Genomic DNA, 15,910 nt, shown 5'->3' with positions numbered 1-15,910 from the left:
CACTAATGGGAAACTTTGGCAAATTTGTTTGCATGAAATATAGCTTCTAAGGAGACCTGCGGAAAAGCAAGAATGTTACAAATATCTACCTGGAATTGCATCCTCACAGGAACATGATATAGTCTCTATCCTGATTCAGCAGAACAGTTTACTATGACATCCATACTTGACTTAAACCAAATCTAGAGAAATAAAATCAGTTTTGGAAAAGTCAACTTACGCTTGTAGTACAGAGGGAAATCAACATTAATTTTTCTTCCATCAACTTGATCATCTTTTGACACAACGTAAGTAGGGCCAGAGAGCAGAGATAGAAGAAGGAATTTGAATAGATTGGACTTTCAGAGGAAATGAAAGATTATGCCCATTTTGACACTAGGAGAAAGTTATGATGTGAAATCAGTTTCTACATTTGTTTTCCTGATTGTGCTCAAGAGCCTTGCCTCCCAAAGGAAAATATACATTTTATAACCACCACCAAATGATCCTTTCCAGAAATGACCACAGGTAACATCTGGCTGATATATAAAATATGTAGTAAAAATAATCATTTTTAATTAACTAAAATCTGCTCAGGAGAGAGAGAGGAATATCCATCTGGTCAATTCTTATTTAATAGGGCAAATGAGGATCAGAATGTTTAATGCAATATATGTGAAATACTTAGTGACCTTATGATGAACTAAAACTTTTTTTAGGAAGAGCAGGGGTGAGGAGGAGGAATCACAATATCTAGAAAAGACAGACCTAAAATTTGATTTTTTTATTTTTAGAAGTACATCTTGTACTGTAAAACGTAGAATATAAGAAACCTGGGTTTTGTGGCATTAGTTTCTATGGTTCAATGATAGGAAATATGTTTTAATTCATTTGAACAGTAAAAGGAGGTTTTACTTTATTCTGGAGCTTGACAAGGATGATGAAGAGTTTTAAAAAGTCTTTATAAATAAAGGTAAAAGGAACTGGGATTATTTAGGGCCAGCCTGGTGGTGTAGTGGTTAAGTTTGTGGGCTCCACTTCGGCAGCCCAGGGTTCGTGGGTTTGGATCCCAGGCACAGACCTACACACTGCTCATCAAGCCATGCTGTGGTGGCATCCCACACACAACATAGAGGATGATTGGCATGTGTGTTAGCTCAGAGACAATCTTCCTCAAGCAAAAAGAGGAAGATTGGCAACAGGTGTTAGCTCAGGGCCAATCTTCCTCACCCCCCCCCCCCCCCAAAAAAAGGAACTGGGATTATTTAGCCCAAGGAGAAGATTGAAGGGTACTTGCTGTCTAATAGTCCCACAAAATGTTACTTCTATATTAGATTTCGGTAACCAAGAGTCCTATATTTCCTCTGCAGAAGAAGAAATGAGTTTATGCTACATGTGAAGTTAGGTTAGTTCTAGGGAAGACTTTAATGCTCTGAAATGTGTTATGAGTAAGGTACATTTGCTGTTCCCTTCTCAGAAGTAGATTCTCCTTTGGACTGGTTTAGTTGTGCTGCCAAAGATCTTTCTCAAACTGTAGTATACATCAGAAATACCGGGAAAGTTTATAAAACAGAATTCTGGGCCCCACCCCCTGAGTTTCCACTTCAGTAAATCAACTATGGGGCCTGAGAATTTGCATTTCCAAGAAGTCCCCAGGTGATGTTGATGCTACGATCCAGGAACCACACTTTGAGAAGCACTGGACTAGAAAGCCTCCTAGTCAACACCTAGCTTCCAAAGTCAGTGCATCCTTTCAGTCCTCAGCCCACCAGCTGCAGCGCTGCTTCATCACGAAACTCCAGGATAAAGTGTACGTTTTGTTGCTTTTCATAGACAAGAGCAACAGAGGGAACAATGGAAATGACATGATCCCTTCGTCTCCCTCCCACGGTAGGCAGTGAACCTATTATACTTTGGGCTTAAAAGCAAGCTTGGGAGCCTAGAATAAACATTTTAGATGAGTTGGTAATCATTATCCACAAAATCTTCCCAAGGATTTCAGCAAGCCAAGATAGCAAGATTCAGCTGTATTTGATTTTACCTATTTGGAATGCCTTAACTTTTGGTGATTCTGGTAAAATTTATCAGCTTCAGTGATGTTTCTATCCTCTGCTCCACCAGATGAGAAAATCAGCGTATTGATGTTACTACCCACCATCTGTCTTCCTCCCCTCCAAACCTTTGCTGTTTTATTTCTACATCATTAGAGTTTATAACATTTACATTCTGTTCTGTGACCATAATCTCCACAATCGTTTTATTTTTTAGTCCTACAGATAAATGAAGTCAATACTTAGGACCAAGACTCCATTTAACTCTTTGCTTTTCAAAATTTGGCCTGTAGTCGTTTCTTCAGGAAGGGCTTGGGGTATATCCCCTGAGTTTTTGCAAGTTCAAAAAAATGTTCATTTTCATTACACTTTAACGGCTATTTGGCTGTGAACAATTCGTAGATCATGTACTTTATTTCCTGAGGACTTTGTACCATTGCTCTAATGTTTTCTAACATTGAACATTGCTGTGGAAAGTAATATTCTGACAAACTTTTCAACAGCTTTTTTCTTTCAATTCCAGTAACTACTATAACGTGATTCAGAGCTGAATGTTTTCTGTCAATTTTTCCTGGAGTTCAGTGTGCCCTCTCAGTCTATAGAGTCGTGAGTTATATTTCTGGAAAGTTAGTTTGAAGTATATCTTTAACTTTTTTCCTATTTTATTATTTTTTTATCTCTCCTTCAGGATGCCAGTTATTGCACGTGTTAAGATCTTATTATCTATTCTGTCTAGCTATTATTTTTTCTAATTCTTTTTTTTCCACTTCATTGAATTGTACTTTCTTTTCCTGATGTCCTTGTTTCTTTCTGTGTTTTTAGCAGAATCTGATTGCTGTCACTGAAATGTTTGTTTCCGGGGCTCTGCCAAATCGTATTTCATTTCTCCTTGTCTTACAGTATCTTCCGTGAGCTCCTGGGTATTTGATATCAGCTCTTGCTTTATGGGTATGGTAGCTTAGTTTAGGTCTTTTGTCTTTTCTTTTTTTAAGTTTATGGCAATATGTTTGGCCCAAAGTTTTATCTGCTCAGTGGAAAAATTTTCCTGGTGAGTATTCTTTGTTTTCCATTTTTATCTGTTTATTTCTTCTGTTATTTTCTTGTAGTAGCTTTGCATAGATGCTCATTTTTGCATGTGATGAGTGTTTTCTGGACTAGCTACTGGCAGGAGGTTTGTGTGGGAGAAATGCCATGTCCATGTTCTATGCTAGCAGGAATTCTTGATGTTTGCAGACACATAAGTTCCTTATGACACAAGATTGTGTGTTTGAGTGAATTCTTTTGGCCTGAACTTTCCCTAGCCACCAGAGATCAGTGGCTTTAGGGCTACTCACAGTGCAGTCCTGTCCTCTGGCCCTGCCTCAACAACAGGCTGCTTCCTGCAAATATGGGGTTGCTGTATGCTTTTTCTTTCAACCCTATCTCCCTGCTTCTCTTTGATGCCATACGGGGTCCAGGGAAACTCCTGCTGCTAGTCCATGCACACTATCCCTGTGGATCTGTGGAAGTTTTGGGTCTGTCTTCCTAGGGTGTGTCACCTACTTTGATCTGGTGCCTTTGTCTGAGGTCAAGAAGTTGGAATTTGTATAAATGTTACATTTGAATAGGAAGAATTGTTAATTGTGTTTGGGATGAACATAAATTCTGATTCACTTTGAAATTGGTAGTGAAAGCCACAGCAATTTTAAAACTGAAAGTGCTAAGAAATGGGGAGTTCAAACTGTAGTACGTAAGGCATCTGGCATTATTCAATATTTCACCCTCAGATAAAACCTCTTATCCATTGGTATGTGGTGGGGAATAAAAAATACAACTGAACTCGGAAAGCGTCTTGCATATAGAAGCTGTTCAAAAAGTTCTAGCTACTCTCTCTACCACCATGGTGACACTACAGAAAAAGGTGGAACATCACACATGTAAAAATACATGACTGTATTTTGGTAATACAAGTATAATCTAATCTTTGTATGAATACAAACACGCTGCTTCTGAGCCAGTTCCTCCTCCTGAGCATCATTTACGCCCACACTAAGCAGCATCGGAAAAGAAGATTCAAAATCAGAAGCCATCTCTCACTCTTTTGACTCACTGTAATGACTGGTTTCTGTCATTCTTTATGTCGTTCTTACAATGAAATTGTTGCCTTTGTCTTTTTTTGATTCCCCTTCTATGGCAGGCAGATTGTGGGGAGAGGGGGAAGCAAGGGCAGTGATCTAGGCTAAGTAGTGTCAGCCTTACAAAGCAGAACTGGCAGATAAATCTCTTACCTGGAGCTTTGTAAGTCTGAAACCCAAGAGTGGGGAGAAATCTGAGTCAGCAAAGAGTCTCTGAATGTGTCTGTCAACAAACACAGCAGCCTGGGGTGGGTATAGGGAGCCAGATTTTAAACTAGGAGATCACAGAATGAGAAATTGGGGCTGGTGGCAAACAAGAAAAGCAGGAGCGGTCTAAGACAGAGGTCTGGTTGGCTTGTGTGTTGTCCCTTCATCATGGTGGCATACTAGGCTTGGGACTTGTAAAGGGACAGGGACAGAGCTGATGGTCTTGTATTCGGTTTATTTGCCTCCATTGCCTTTTGCTCTCCCTGAGTGGGAACTTTGAGGAGTAAGCCTGTTGTAACCAGCTTTAAACCCCTTACAATATCCATCCAAGTAGCTTACAGAGAGTAGGCGTTCCATATTTATTTGTTAAATTAATTTGAAGATAATTATCACTTTGGATAAATACAGGGAAGGTTTGATTATGAAATGAGACCTAGCCACAAGATAAGCATGAACAGTCAGTGCCGTTCAGGTAGACGAAGGTCAAGCTTTGCTAGCAAATGGAATTCCAAAGTAAACGCATAATACATATTGTTAAAGGAGCTTTTCAAAGAATAACCACACCTTGAGTTTGATGCATTTTTATTTTGGGGAACAACGATACATTTCACCAATGGTTTCTATAATTTCAGATTTAAAACTTGCTGGATGAGTTGCAAATGTATGAGAAATGGTTTGGGAAAACCATTTTTATTCATTAAGTTGTTTGTTTTGATAGATAAAAAGGCACATCTTTTTTAAGTGATGTTTGTTTCATATTTTGAGTGGCAGCAAAAATAATTGCATGTTTGAAATCTTTGAAATATGTTTTAATGCTTTTAAAATGACTTAAGAGCAAATGTGCCAAATTTACCCACTGCTTAATCTTTCCATGGTTGAAAGTTAGCTTCACTTTCCAAGCTTTATGGAATTACTTAATATGTTCTTCGATTATGTGTTTTAAATCGCAGTCAGTGTCTGTACCTGGTGAACTGATTAGAACATTTGACACACCTATAGCAAGATTTTGCAAAAAAAGGTATTACAGTTGTATAAATGGTTAATTCAGGCTCTAGAAAATGGATATGAATATTTTTGAATATAATAGAATTATGCAAACATGGTCTTATAATAGGATTTCATTGATAGATTCAATATGTATATGCCTGGAATATATGCTGACAATTAGTTTTCAAAAAAGACTGTCTTTCTAATTTAAAAATCTTTTCATTTTAATGAGACAAGGTATTTTAAAGGATTTGGATAAGTCTATAAAATTTAGACCCAAGATCAGTCTCCACTGTTCCCTGAGTGAGTGCCTATTAAATGTATATTTTATGTTACTGGGAATTCATGAAATTGTAGAATTCTTTGAACACATATTTGGTGGTACTAACTAGTAATTGATAGTTTATTGTACACTTAGCATATGGTAGGCACTGTTCTAAATGCCTTATATGTGCTAATGAATCCTCCCAACATGCCTATGAGATAGGTTTCATTACCATCATCATTTTACAGGTGAGTTGATGGAGGCATAGAGAAAGGAAGTGATTGGTTTTAAGGTCACGCATAGAGCTGGGATTTGAGGCCAATTACTCTTGGCTTCAGCATCTGTGCTTTTAACTACTGTGACAGAGTACTTGCCAGGCACTTTAGTAAAATGAAGCCTTTGTGTCATACTTTCAAGAAAAGGAAACCCACCAGAATCATAGAGTTTCAGGGGGTAAAAACAGACTAGAAGAAACATTTGCCACACAAGAAGGGAAAATATTCAAAGCCTTGATATATAAAAAGCTTACAATCAATAAATAAGACATCGTAGTAGAAAAGTGGACCAAAGACAGAAATAGGTATTTTGCAAAACATAGGTAGCTAAATTTATGAAACGTTGTTCACACTCACTGATAGTCAAGAAACAATAAACTAGAAGATATATTACTTTCTATTTATCAGCCTGGTAATGATTAACAATGGACATAATAATACCAACGTTGCCAAGTGTGTGGGTGATTGGCAATCCATCTACTGCTAATAGAAGGGTAAGTTGGGACAATTTTGTAGGAAGCCAATTTGATAACACGCAAAGTCACAAAAAGTTGCAATTTCATATACAGGAATTTATTTTAGGAAATAAGGATGTGCACAAATATATCTCTAAGAACTTCCATCAAGCATTATTTATAATAAGAAATCTTAAGAAACAATAATAGAAAAATAATTAAATAAATTACAAGAGGATATCATCATTGTAGAAGAATATTAAATGGCATGGGAAAATGATTTAAAGTATTAAAAAACAATATGAGGGGCCGGCCCTGTGGCTTAGCAGTTAAGTGCACGCGCTCCGCTACTGGTGGCCCGGGTTCAGATCCTGGGCGCGCACCAACGCACCGCTTCTCCGGCCATGCTGAGGCGTGTCCCACATACAGCAACTGGAATGATGTGCAGCTATGACATACAACTATCTACTGGGGCTTTGGGGAGGGGGGGAAAGGAGGAGGATTGGCAATGGATGTTAGCTCAGAGCTGGTCTTCCTCAGCAAAAAGAGGAGGATTAGCATGGATGTTAGCTCAGGGCTGGTCTTCTTCACACACACACACAAAAAAACAATATGAAAGGATATGTATAAGGCAATTATATTTCCAAAGGTTATACATAGAGGAAAAGACATGGAACTAACAAAATAGTAATAATTGAATATCCTGGGGTAGTGGGATCATGTATGATTTATTTTTGTTTGTGTGGTTGTCTAAGATTTTTTTTCTTTTCTTTTTTCTTTTTTTTTTTTTTTTGCTGAGTAAGATTGGCCCTGAGCTAACATCTGTGCCCATCTTCCTCTATTTTATATGTGGGACACCTGCCACAGCATGGCTTGATAAGCAGTGCGCAAGTCTGCGCCCAGGATCCAAACCTGGGAATCCCGGGCTGCTGAAGCAGAGTGCAGGAATTTAACCACTATGCCACCGGGCTGGCCCCTAAGTTGTTCGTTTTTAAATGTTGATCATGTATTACTTTTGTAAGCAAAGCAATAAATAAAACAGATTTTAATAAAATCAGTCAATCAAATTTATTAAACTTCCATTATTCTAGATGGTACAGAAACAATACTCTTCTATACTTTTAAAGATTATAATCTAAAGAATAAGCTAATATAAGACAGTTGGAACACCTAAACATGCATATAATCAAGTAAAACTGTACAGTCATGCACAGCATAAGGACATTTCGGTCAACAATGGACCACATATACAACAGTGGTCTTATAAGATTAGTACCATATAGCCTAGGTGTGTAGTAGGCTATACCATCTAGGTTTGTAAGCTCTATTTTGTTCACGCAACAACGAAATCACCCCACGATGCATTTCTCAGAATGTATCCCTGTTGCTGGGCCATGCATGACTGTATAGGAGAGCTAAGAGGAAGCCTACAAAGAAAAGAATGTGAACTTGAAAGTCAGTCAGATCTGGTCTTAAATCCTACCTTTACTGATTAAAAAAAGTTCCATTTTCTCATCTAAGATTAGGAATAATAACCCCTACGTCATCTGAGCTAAAATGAGAATTAAATGAAATAAGGTGCATAAATGCCTAGTGTACAGAATATGTTCAATAATTGTTAGTTTCTTTTCCCAAAGACAGTCATGGTAATAAAAGAAGTATGTCTTGGAAAGTTTGGAAAATGAAAAATAAAAACACAATAAAGAGGTAAGAGGTCATAGGCTATTCCAGAGTGGAGTCAGATGGGGGTGGGTGAGTGTTGTGGGCGGAGAAGGAACGGTACTAACAGACTGAAATGGAGGATAGCTGCCGCCTGAGGGGAGGAGAGCTTCTCTGATTAGGAGGGGAGGGAGGAGGAGATTATAGTAGAAAGGAAATGGGAAACTTGCTAAAATATTGATTGCTGTTCCACTGGATTTAAGCTTCTAGAGGGCAGGCACCTGTCTGGTTCGCTCATACACCCCAGCTCCTAGAACAGTGCGTGGCACGTGGTAAGTACTCGCTGATATTTATGGAATGGACAAATCTTCAATTCTAATATTTATTCACGTGGAATGTTTTTTAATACCACTTCCAAAGACTACGCCAGATAGAAGCCTCCTTTTATTGTTCTAATCAGCAGTGCTTTATTTACTCATTTATTCATTCACTGACTGTACTAGGTTTACCGAATGCCTACATGTGCCCTAAAGTAGGGCTTACAGTAGTGAATAACAAGGTGCCCCGTGTCCTCAAGCAGTGGTGTGCTGGAGCCAGTTTGCACCTACTTGTGACTGTCAGTTGTTAAATTTTCAGGAATTTTGAAAGCCAGTTGTTAAACAGAGCCATTGTAAAAAATTAAATTATATGACCTTACAAATAAAATAAATTATATTACAAATGAAGATAATAAACACTCAAAACTGATTACTTCCCAATTCATTTATGACATTTTACTAGCACTGGTGCGTTTGAGGTTCTTTATTCTGTCATATCTGTGCAGTAGAAATACTACATAATTAGTGCCGGTGCTCATCTCCTCCCAATTTCATAGGTGATGTCATGTTGGTAGCTTGAATTTGGTCATGGTGGAAGTATTTAGACCAAAGAAATTGACAAAGGCTGTAAATCAGGGCTTTTTTCTCATGCATTTTTAAACATTACCAGAAAAGCACTGTTCTCAGAGAGAAACTTACCATGCATAGAGACCCATGGGAGGGAATCTGGTGTGTGGGTTTTATGGCCAGATAGGCAGAAAGTATGGCTAACTAGGGGTGTCTCTACGTTATAGCAGGGCTTGAACCAATCTGTGAATCTAAGAGACAAGACTTAGTCCCCAAAGAAAAAAGGACCAGGGAGGGCAGAATGGGGCAATCAAAATGGCGATTCATTCCTGAGACCTGATGCGTGGAGGCAGGAAGAGCTTCACCCAAGGCAGACAGGGGATGCCAGTGGTTGCCCTGGGCCACCAGATCCCAGGATTTAGGGTCAGCAGAGGGATATGGGAAGTCCCATTTGTCAGCATCAGAATACATGGGAGAATGACTGATATTAACTCACCTACACATACATGTATGTATGTGCCTATTTTTTACGTATGTGTGTATGCACATATACATGTATGTATGTGTGTGTGTGTGTATGTGTTGTAGGAGGAATGGAGTTGAGACTATTTAAATGCTTCTTACATCTTGCCTTAATTCTTGGAGGAACTGAAGTCTGAGTCTGTACCTTATGTGGGAGCAACGATCATTTGACTTAGCTGTGTGGTGTGAGAATGAAGATAAATTGACTTAGCTGTGAGCTTTGAGGGGAGGCAGAAAGTGAGGAACTAAAGCAGGTGGGTGAAACCTGGAAACTGGCAGCCCGTGGACTGAACCCAGCTCATATATTTGACGATCACAGTGAATTCTCATGTGCCATCAATGTTGAGACCTTTTCTTGCAAGCAGCCTGTGTTCTTTATGTCCAGATTAGATATGCTTTCTCTTCCTTCTTGATGACCAGGTCCTGGTAAATGTAGATATTTATCAGTAAATAATCCATACTCCATGCCTCATTTCTTCTCTATCACAATGTGATAAATCACCAAGGGTTAATAAGGGCTGATTGATTAGATTTCGTGTTTTTGTAAAAACAAGGTTAGCACTAAACAGAGAGGGCCAGCTGAGGGCACTGGTTTTTCCTACAGGCTTTGGATTCAGGTGGATGGAACTTTGAGTCCCAACTCTATCCATTTTTAGTTGTGTGACTGCAGTTGCCCTCTCTAAGCCTTGGTTTCCTTGTCTATAAAATGGGGGTAATAATAGTATGTTACCCGTTAAGTGACACATTGCATATAAAACACCTACCATAGTGCCTGACATATAGAAAGCACTCAAAAATTTAAAATTATTTGTATGAATTTAATCTTAATGTCATGATTTTACATTTTAACATGCCACAAATTTGTGCATGTGTGTGTGTGTGTGCCACAATAGAAATGGGAAACAGTCTTTGTGCACATAACAGCAGAATAGTTATTGCCAACCTAATACACCCTGTTGTCTGGTTTCTTTCATGCAAGAAAATGTCTGTGAGATGTACCCATAGTATTGCTGTATCAGGAGTTTTCTCCTTTTCATAGCTGAGTAGTATTCGATTGTATGACTATATGACTATACTATAGTTTATTCACCTGTAGATGGACGTTTGGGTTATTTCCAGTTTGGGGCTGTAATGAATAAATCTGCTATGAACATTCTTCTACATGTCTTTTTGAGGGCATATGTGTTCATTTTTATCGGGTAAATACGTAGGAATGCAATTGCGCAGTCATTGTGTAGGTTACGTTTAACTTTATAGGAAACTCAAATACCCATTTCCAAAGGATTGTACCACTTAACACTCCCATCAGCAATGTATTTGTGTTCTGACTGCTTCACATCTTCACCAACCTTTGGTAATGTCCATCTCTTCACTTTTAACTGTTTGACTGGGTGTGTAGTTATCTCATTGCGGTTTAATTTGCACTTCTCTGGTGACTAATGATGTCGAGCATTTTGTCAGATTTTTGTCCTTTGCACTGATTCTGTGCACCCTTATCAAACGAGAATGACAATAATTTAAAATCAATCCCATCAACAGTGTAAAATACCTCCTACAAACAGTTTGCTTATTGATTTACCTTTATTTCCTCCCCAGTTAGTGTATTGTTGTACATACACCTTTAGGACATATGTTAGTTTCTGTCTCTTCCATGCATTTTTTGGTCATTATTTAGCTGGATTTAGTACAAAGTAACTGCTCTTTTGGTAAAATCCTCCCGATTATTTATATGATAATCATGAAGTGGAGCCTTTCAGATTACTTAATGCCCTGTATTTGGAGGCCTGCCTTTCTTCAGGAGTGCTCAAAGCCTTTGATGTCAATATTCACAACATCTTTGTGAAGTGAGTGGGAAGCACTGGGAGAAGAAATGGCAGTTCCAGAAGGTGAAGTGACTTAACCCAAATCTCAAAACAAACTGGTGAAATTCAGACTGTAACTTGAATCACAGTCATCAGATATGTCACCAGACCTACTGCAACCTGGCAAACCAAGGTACCTCTCCTTATGGGGTCAGACTGATGAAGGTATCAAATAAAGTCGAGTCGCTTCATCTGCTGATATAAAGTTAATACAGTTTCCCCCAAAATCTCTCAGAAAGAGAAAGTTATCATGAGCTGTGCCGTGTAGAGTCCCCATGGATTTGTGAACTGATGGTTATAAAGAAAAACAGAGTCATTTTGCCCCACGGAAAAAGATGTGTGAGAATACAGTAATGTAGAAAAAAAAGTTTCAAAGCACAATGCACAAAAATCTCCTATCCCTTCATACACACATAAATATTTTCAAATAAGAAGACTGTGTTTTGAGAAAAACAACAAAGAAAAGGATAGGACCTCCAGCAATAAAGAAATAAAACACACCAGTGTTCCAGGTTGGTTTTTCCTGTGTCTGAACATATTGCATATTTAGAGTCACTCTAAAGTAATATGTCTGATGTTTAACAAATATGCCAGAATTCACACACCCAAATAGGTGCTTTTCTCCTCAAAGTAGGCATCTTGGGATGTTTATACACTTACTTCAATGTCACTTTGTCATTGATAAAAGCATTTTTGGAATTGTTATTTTGGAATTGCCTTCAGAGCCTTAGGAACATTCTTTTGAATATCTTCAGGATTTTGTGGCTCTATAAAAAAATATTCTTCAAATATTCTTTTACCATCTTATTGCCTTACGTCTAGGTTCTTTATCCTGAGTCTCTTCTTACTCCATCCCTCACCCAGTTCTGATCCTCCTAGTTTTTGAATTCATTACTTAATCTCCCATTTGCATCTCATCTTATAATTCAGACGTGACAATTAGCTCCACAATTTTAGCTGTGATCTTCACTTCTCTTCTTGATTTTTCTTCTGCCTACGGTGGTACAGGCAACTCTAGGCGAAAACTCTCTTGGTCCAGCCTGACACCAGGAACAATTATCCCACCCGACCCCTAGATACGTGACTACACACCCAACACACCCATCATCCCCGGGAGCAGTGGTTAAGACGCAGTGGCAGTGATCCTCATCCTCTAAGAGCAAAATTAATTTGTTAAAATGGCCCCAAGTCATTTGGTACCAATGACTGATATGTAGTGAATGACACCTAGGCTCATACTGTATGAGGAAAATAAAGGTTGAAGAGTGGCTGGCTGTAAAGTAGTGAGACTGGATTTATCCTATGGCTCTGAATCCTGCATTGAATCACTCAGCGTGGACCAGGGAATGCTTCTTTCACGCGCAGCACAAGTTCACATCCTGCTCCCACTGCATTTGGGTCAGCTGGGGCTCTGCTCCACCTCTTGTCTCTGGCACCCGTGCTGATGGGACTTGTCTCTTGATAGAGTAAAATGAGACGTAATGAACCACATACTCACAAACATTTGGGCCAATGTCAGTAGAGTGGGAATAAATACATTGCTTGCCATAGTTTGTTGAAGGGAAAACTAATATTGATTTATTTCGAAAAGGTAGATTTTTGTTGGTTTTGATTGAAATATCTTTATTGAGGGAGGGCACTTATGTTCCTATATATATCTAGCAACTCTAGAAATATTCACATTGTGTAAGGCAAAATAATGTATGAGTAAATAAAAACACCAACAATAAAAATGTTACTTTTTTTTTGGATAGTACATTTTTATAGTAGCATTTATCAATTTATTATTATAATTGCATTTTACCTGAATTAATATAAACATGAGTTGTATTTTCAAGTGTAGAAAAGCAGATTATCCCAAATACAGAAAAGTGGAAGCTCACTTTGTGTGTGGGTTCACAACCTCGGGAGTTCCCTGGGTGAAATCTGAAACTGGCCTCCAGACACGGAGGGCAAGGGAAGACCAAAGAACAGGGCAGATCATTCCAGATTGGTAGGTGGCACTTTTTGTTTGTTTGTTTTTTTGGGTAAGGAGGATTGGCCCTGAGCTAACATCAGTTGCCAATCCTCCTCTTTTTGCTTGAGAAAGACCGGCCCTGAGTTAACATTTGCGGCAGTCTTCCTCTATTTTGTATGTGAGTTGCCAACACAGCATGGTTCAATGAGCGGTGTGTAGGTGAGTGGTGTGTAGGTGAGCAGCGTATAGGTGCGCACCCGGGATCCGGGTCTGTGAACCCCTGGCTGCTAAAGTGGAGTGCACCGCACTCAACCACTACGCCACCAGCTGGCCTGGCCTCTGGTAGGTGGCACTTTTAATAAGCAAGGGAATTTACAAGAGGCTTATCTTGGGTGCGGCAAGATGAGTAGATCTCCATGTCCGCCCACCAAAATCTTAAAAGTTTATACAGAGGCCTTAATGGGGCTCAGTCACGTGTACAGTCCGGGTGGTCTCAACAACACATTACTCTCTCAGGATTGCATCCTTGAAATGGCTCTGGCTATGGGTACGGTGGGTAGAATGTATGTTCCAAAGACAGGGCAGGGGGAGGGAGCCGTCATTGCCTGGTCAAGTTCGGAGGTCAACAGGAGGTCACGTCCTCTCCGTGACCTCCTCCAACACTGCGGTCATTTCTCACGCTCCAAGATGACCTATTTGCGGAATCCCTGGATCCTGTTCGTATACTGGGGTAAGTCAGAATCCAGTGCATAATTTGCAATATTTCCCATGCCAGAAGAAGAATCTGATTTAAAAGCAAAAAGAAACCCACCCACTTAATAAAAACGCTAAGGATTAGCGCCAGGATTTAGATTGATGCGTAAGAGAATTAGGTAGTTCTCCAAGCACGTAGGGAAGGAGGTAATTATAAGAGTTTATGGGGAGAGCAGGGCAGCCCAGGCGGGAGAGGGTCGGGGAGGCCTGGGCAGCACTGCTCTTGTCTCCGTGAGCAAGGCTGCAACATACTCACATGGAAGGAGAGGAGAACAGTTGAGGAGGACTTTATATCGCATTTTGTCTTTTCTGTACGCACTTAGCTCGCAGTTCTGACATGCAGGAGAGAGGATAGAAAGGGCACTCTGTCAAAGCTCCATCATGGCAATCCTAGAAAAGAAACAGATTTTAAAAGCTGCAAGAAGGATTTATGACTTCAGGGACCTTTGTGAGTCCTTTTATTAGCCTAGTACATCACTTCTCTCCCATCTTTATGCTGACAACACTCCTTAGCCCTTCTCTGGATTTCTTGTCATACTGGGCAACTATATAAAATGAACAGACAAGAGCTGCAGGAAGGGCTGATTGATTCCTGTGTACGCCTGCACATTAGGAGCAATTTTATTCCGCTAAGAGGTTCTCTTATGCAGTCTTCCAGTGAGGGAATCTTGGATTGTTTCTGACAACTACGTGTTTTTAAAGAGTTTTATTTTTTCTTATAATGGTCTTTCTAAGAGCACAAATCAACATGTAAAGAGAATAGCATGCTGGCCTAAATAGTTTTACGAAAGTTATTTGAAAGTTTGGAGAGGGCTCTGATTAATGTGGCTTGGCCATCAAAGTCGGTAAATGATGTAGGTCCTTTCAAACCGTCTATATGGCTGGCTTTTCATTTCCACTGACTTTGCTTATGAATGTGAAGTTCCTAAGGGACAGCTCAAATGTTATCTCCTCTGTAAAGCCTTCCTTGATTCCTCCAAGATTGAGTTAATTTCTCCCTCTTCTGTATTCCAACGACCAAAACAACAACAAAATTAACATTTACATGTTCTAGAGGCATTATTCTAGGCATGTTGACTCACATTCTCTACAACAACCCTGCGGTGTCTGCATTGTCATTTTCTGAGACCCGGAATAGTTAAGTGACTTGCCTAAGACAGCACAGCTGTGAAATGAAAGAATATGGATTTTAACCTAGACATAGGTAGTCTGACTCCAGAGCATGCCTTAACGTCTGCCCTCTACTGCACTTTTTTTATGCTTTAATAGCATAAAACTTCAGGAACAATCACAACAACAGTAGCCAGCCTATACCGAGAGTTGAGTGTGTATCAGACACTCCGCAAAATGATTTCACAATCACAAATGCTAAGAGCAGGGATGGCTACATAATTTGTGGGGCCCAGTGCAAAATGAAAATGCAGAGTCTTTTATTCAAAAAAAGTACTAAAATATAAAGCTTTTTCCTTTTTTCTATGGTCTGTCTCTCTTAACTCGGGCGTCGTGTTTTTTATTTGCTATTTGATGTCATTTTAACCAAAATTTTTATTAATTATTATCATAAATTTTACCATTCATATTCATATTTATAAGCACCAGTTTTAAATGCAAATATAAGAACATTTAACTCATATGCAGAATCATCAAAATTATACAACTTGAATTTTGTAGCTCATACATGCCTATTTATTTTGTTTTTATCAGAATAACAGAATGCTGTGCAAAATTAGCTCGAGTGTTTTAATTTTACTTCTTGATATGTGCACATTCTACCAACACTCTATACCTTTGGTTTACTGATGAGCAAGGAGGGACTGAAAAGGAGTTATGGGTTGCCTTATCTTTCCCTTTCTTTCACTGTCATCATTTTCAGCATAAGTGGTTGGCTGATACAGGAAAGTAACATGTGAGTAAGAAAGGATAGGGTAAGTTCCTTGGTT

The 15,910-nt window shown here is 39.1% G+C and overlaps 1 long non-coding RNA gene across 1 annotated transcript; it reads left to right on the top strand.

The window, feature by feature from the left end:
* The first annotated feature begins 3,539 nt into the window (after nt 1-3,539).
* On the top strand, nt 3,540-8,536 carry LOC131415769 (uncharacterized). The gene is made up of 3 exons (XR_009222506.1): nt 3,540-5,369; nt 7,971-8,040; nt 8,256-8,536. It is a non-coding gene; the product is annotated as an uncharacterized LOC131415769 (long non-coding RNA).
* Nucleotides 8,537-15,910: the final 7,374 nt, after the last annotated feature.

Source organism: Diceros bicornis, chromosome 17 (assembly GCF_020826845.1).
Source record: "Diceros bicornis minor isolate mBicDic1 chromosome 17, mDicBic1.mat.cur, whole genome shotgun sequence".
In the NCBI taxonomy this organism is placed as follows: domain Eukaryota; kingdom Metazoa; phylum Chordata; class Mammalia; order Perissodactyla; family Rhinocerotidae; genus Diceros; species Diceros bicornis.
This window is presented reverse-complemented; position numbering and strand designations above follow the sequence as displayed.